Below are 6,183 nucleotides of genomic sequence, written 5' to 3' on the forward strand. Positions count from 1 at the left end.
GACCTTTTTTTTTTTTTGTTTAATGTATTACAAAACTCACCCCTTTAAAAGAATTTCGTCCTCGAAATTCGATTGATCAACTAAGAAAAAGTGTGGATACTGAGAACGCATCTGCTCTTCACTTTCCCATATCTCTTCTTCTATAGCATGATTTCTCCACAAGACTTTAATCAAACGAATAGTCTTACTACGCAAAACCTAATCTTTCCTATCCAATATCCGAACTGGTTCTTCTTCATAGGTAAGATTTTCCTTCAGCTCTACGGGTTGTAATTCCAAAACATGATATGGATCTGGAATATACTTATGAAGCATAGAAATATGAAATACATCATGAATTCTGGACAATTTTGTTGGCAAAAGCCACTCGATACGCAACTGGACCGATGCGTTCAACCATCTCATATGGGCCAATATACCTCGGACTCAATTTACCTCGTTTACCAAATCTGATAACACCTTTTCATGGAGACAATCGCGGGAAAACTCTATCTCCAACATCAAATTCAAGGTTTCTTCTACGTCTACCTGCATAGTTCTTCTGTCTATCTTAAGTTGTTTTTAACTTTTCTTTAATTATCTTTAGTTTCTCAGCAGTAATCTGGACATATTCAGGACTCAATAGCTTTCTTTCACCAACTTCATCCTAACATACTGGAGTTCTGCATTTCCTACCATACAGTGCATCAAAAGGAGCCATTTCTATACTTGAATCATAACTATTATTATAAGCAAACTCCATCAAAAAAAGATGAGTATCCCAATTCCCTTTGAACTGTAGTACACAAGCTCGTAACATATCTTCCAGAGTCTGAATAGTTCTTTCTGACTGACCATCTATTTGTGGATGAAAAGATGTACTAAAATGAAGTTTAGTACCCATAGCTTTTTGCAAACTGGGCCAAAATTTAGAAGTGAAACGAGAATCTTTATCTGAAACAATAGATACTGGTGCCCTATATAAACAGATTATCTCGTCAACATATATCTTTGCAATTTATCTAACGAGTAAGTGACTTTAATAGGCAAAAATCTAGCATTCTTCGTCAATCTGTCTACAATGATCCATATGCCATCATGTCCACTCTGAGTCCGTGGAAGTCCAAATAGAAAATCCATAGTAATGTATTCCCATTTTCACTCAAGAATAGGCAACGTTTGTAACAATCCTGCTGTTTTCTGACGATCTGTTTTCACTTGCTGGCAAATGAGACATCTAGATACAAACTCAGCTATTTCTCTCTTCATTCCATACCACCAATAGTGTTTTTTGAGTACACGATACATTTTTGTACTACCTGGATGTATCGCGTAAGCTAAACTATGTGCCTCTTCTAGAATTTCTCCCTTCAATTTCGAATTATCTGGAACACATAATCTGTTTTCCATAACTAAAGCTTCATCATCTCGAATGGTATAATATGTATGCTTACCTTTACTAACTTCTTCTTTCATTTGCTCAACACTGGATCTTGAGTTTGAGTTTCTCTAACTGTGTCAATCAAAGTAGGCCTCACTTGGAAGTTGGAAAACAATGCTTCTACACTGGTAATTGATAATTGGACATGAGAAGCTCTGAACTCACCAAACAAAGATGAACATACTGCATTAGTCTGGGTCATAGGACTCGATATTTTTGACTGAGAGCATCAGCAACTACATTAGCCTTCCCTGGATGATAATCAATCTTGCAGTCATAATCTTTTATCAGCTCTAACCATCTTCTTTGCCTCAAATTTAATTCTTTTTGATCGAAAATATACTTTAAGCTTTTATGATCTGTATATATCTAGCATCTCTCACCATATAAGTAATGTATCCAAATTTTCAAGGCTAGAACAACTGCAGCTAACTTTAAGTCATGTGTCGGATAACTCAGTTCATGTTTCTTCAACTGCCTGGAAGCATATGCTATAACTTTCCCATTCTGCGTCAAAACACAACCAAGACCCTGACGTGAAGCATCACTATATATCACAAACTCTTCACTGGGAGATGGAAGGGTAAGAACTGGAGCTGACACTAATCTATTCTTCAATTCGAGGAAACTTCTCTTACAATTTTCATTCCAAACAAATTTAGCATTTTTTCTAGTAAAACTGGTCAAAGGAAGAGCAATTTTGGAAAATCTCTCTACAAAACGACGTTAATAACCTGCTAAGCCAAGAAAACTTCGGATTTCTGTCACATTAGTAGGCCTTTCCCATTTTATCACTGCCTCTATTTTTTGCGGGTCAACATAAATTCCTTCTACTAATATGACATGTCCCAAAAACACAATTTTATCAAGCCAGAATTCACATTTACTGAATTTAGCATACAACTGCTCATCGCGTAGAGTCTGCAAGATGATTCTGAGATGCCCTGTGTGTTCATCGTGATTATAAGAGTATACTAAAATATCATCGATGAATACAATCACAAATCTATCTAAGTATGGGCAAAACACTCTATTCATCATATCCATAAATGCTACTGGTGCGTTGGTCAACCCAAATGGCATCACAAGAAATTCAAAATGACCATATTTTGTCCTGAAAGCAGTTTTCAGCACATCACTATATCTAATTTTAAGTTGATGATATCCAGAACGCAAATCAATCTTTGAAAATACTGCAGCACCGCGAAGCTGATCGAACATATCATCAATACGTGGCAAAGGATATTTATTGCGAATTGTCACCTTATTCAATTGTCTGTAATCTATGCACAGTCGCATAGTGCCATCTTTCTTTTTCACAAACAAAATTGGTGCTCCCCACGGAGATATGCTAGGTTTGATGAAACCCTTGTCTACCAACTCTTGCAACTGAACCTTTAGCCCTTTCAATTCTGCTGGTGCCATTCTATAGGGTGCCCATGAAATAGGTGCAGTTCCTGGAATCGGATCTATAGTGAACTCCATATCTCTGTTTGATGGTAAGCCTGGTAATTCTTCTGAAAATACATCAGGAAAGTCCTTGACCACTGAGATATCTTCAAGTTTTAGTTTGCTAACATCTGTATCAATTACATGAGCCAAATATGCATGGCAGCCCTTGTTGAGTAATCTTCTAGCGTCAATAGCAGATACCACACAAGATGGTAAAATTCTGCGTTGTCCATTGAATATAACTTCAGGCTGTCCTGGCTGTCTAAATACAACCTCCTTTCGAAAGCAATCAACTGAAGCTCGATTTGTTGCCAGAAAGTCCATACCTAAGATAATACCGAAATCATGTATGTCAAGAGGTATTAAATTTGTCTTGAGCTCGTTCTCCTTTACCTTAATCCCACAATCTCGATATATAATATTTGTTAATAGTGATTCTCCTACGGGTATATTCACTACCAAACAACTGTCTAAAAGTTATGGCTTTTGATTCACATATAAAGCAAATACAAATGATATAAAGGAATGTGTAGATCCAGGATCAATCAAAATACGAGCATTTCTATCAAAAATAGACAACATACCCATGATAACATCTAGTGACTCCTTTGCCACCTGCTAGTCGTCCTGCCTGCCCTTTTGATTTTGTACCACTACCGCTTGCGATATTAGACTGGACCACACTGTTTGTACCTACTCTATTAGCTGAATCATCTCTCTGAGTCTGATTCTGTCTTGTACTACCAGCACTCTGCTGAGGAGACATCCTCTGTGCCATGCCACCCTCTTGGAATACAACTAGGCAATTCCTTTTCAGATGTCCTTCTTAGCCACAGCGATAGCAAACACCAACTCCCTTGAACTTTAAACACTCTCCAGGATGAGATCTTCCACATAATTGGCAAGAAGAAAATCTGGCACTAGTAGAACTCTCTCCCTGTCTCGGAGTAAATGATCTCTGGAAAGAACCCTGAGTATAATTACGACTGGCCAATGGCTGTTGTATAGTACTGGACTGAATCTAGGACCCTGACTTCCTCGAAGTCGAGATTTGAATTGACCTGAACTGGACACACTAGGTCGAAATCCTCTACTATCCCTCCGTAGTGGTCTATAGCTAGAAGCACTTGCCATTGTTTGACTACCGCTTGCTCTGAACATTGTTTGTTCTCTACCACTTGGCCTATCAGAAATGCTCTTTTCTACTCTCAAAGCTGATTCCACTAATTTGCCAAATTCATTCCAGCCTGCAGCTGTTACTACTGACATGATTTCTTCCTTTAACTCATTTTCAAACCGTCTACATTTATCAATTTCGTTGCTTACCAAAACTTGGGCATATTTTGGAAGTTTAATAAATTTCACCTGATATTCTGCAATAGTCATCTGGCCTTGTATTAGTTTAAAAAATTCCTCCTGCTTTGCATCTTTATAGGATCGAGGGTAATAGGCATCGTAAAAGATACGACGAAAATCTGTCCAAGTAATGATGGAAGGGTCTAGATATGTGCTCCGTACCGACTGCCACCAATCATACGCACCTTCCTCTAATAAGAAGGTGGCAAGACACAACTTCCGATCGTCTGAGCAACCCATAACGTCAAATGCCCTCTCTATTTTTGTCATCCATGCCTGCGCAACTGCAGGATCAGTTGTGCCAGTGAATACTTTAGCCCCTAACTTTATAGCCCTTTCAATACTAAAATCTCTGTCAGTATTATGCATAGCAGATGCAACGGCAATAGCAATTCTTTCAACAGCAATATGATCAGTTCCAATCATATTTCCCTGTCCTTGTTGTTCAGGAGGCTGGTGAACTGATTCATCTACTCTCTTGGGCTCTCTCAGTTCATCTCTATCAGGAGCAATGTGAAATTGGAGCAACATATCTTGGAGCCTTCGAGTTTTGCCACCACGAGGCATGACTCACCTACAGTTATGCATGATATGCTAAACATCCAAATGTATGCATGTACAATGCAAAACCATGAACTCTAATGCATGCTCTGATACCAAACTGACACACCCCGCCCCGTGTAACACTACTAGATCCGAACGTGGCATGCATGAATAATAGATACCAACTAAAAGTCGGATCCACCATCAACTCTACTACAAATACAATATATCACTTTTTATACATCATTTTTCTAACAAAATTTCGGCATTATCTCCCTTGTAAACAGTACTAACCAACCTGTGATCAATTTCACACAAATCTCAAACTATAGCACAGCATACTATAGATAAGCCGAAATCTCCACTTTTACCAAGAAATACAGTGAAATATATATATATGGATACATAATACATAGTGAGCCCCATAACTATCTACAATTAATGCAAAATCACATCTAGACATGAACATGCGTCCCAAAACACTGACTACATGTTCTATGAAGTGAGTCATACTAACAAACTATGTCGTGTGGCTCTGATTCCAAAATCAAGGCTCAACTTCAAAAGATGCCCAAATTCTCAACTGCTGTCTGATAAGAAAAAACGTGGAAAAAATATATTAGTTGATAGCTTATTGAGTGGAGAAATTCAAAATAAATATACTTTTTCATTTATACATTTTTATTGAAGATCAAATTCATGCCATTTGATAATTCACAAACTACCATAATGTAATTGTAGCCAAAAAGTAAAATATTCACATAAGGTCATAAAAATATCATCTTAAAATCATGATATAATATTAGCTGATAACCATGCTATAATCTCATCACATCAAACGTGCTGAAAAATCCACCAAAAATATACCCTCTAACTGAAATATGTAATCCGCCTCTCGGGCTAAGACCTTTCGCCATGGGTCTTTGGCCCTCTTCGTGAACGAAAGCCGGCCTCAAAGACCTCTCATAATCAATTCTAGAACACGGTCAATGCCCTTCTGTAAGCTATATGTACACGATCAAGACCAATGTCAGGTCAAGACCTTTAGTGTATGATAGAACACGGCCAAAACCCCTTTGTGAACTAGAAGAAGTATATAATCATAGCTACTTTTCTGGCCGATCTCAATATTGCATGTCTCACATACCAAACAAATCTCAATATCAAATATCTTACATACCAAATCACAAATATGCCATAAATAATCTTTGACATTCCACATGTATCATAATAAAAGAGATTTTCATAATAACCACGTAATTCGAACACATAATTGCATATAATTGCACATAATTTAATAATATACTTAATTTATAAATATTTTAAAAATATTTATATTTTTCCACTCACAAAACTATGTACGCCAAAATTAATTCGATTGGTACGATGTCCCGATATCCGTATCGCCGCCT

Source organism: Olea europaea, unplaced genomic scaffold (genome assembly GCF_002742605.1).
Source record: "Olea europaea var. sylvestris unplaced genomic scaffold, O_europaea_v1 scaffold2032, whole genome shotgun sequence".
In the NCBI taxonomy this organism is placed as follows: domain Eukaryota; kingdom Viridiplantae; phylum Streptophyta; class Magnoliopsida; order Lamiales; family Oleaceae; genus Olea; species Olea europaea.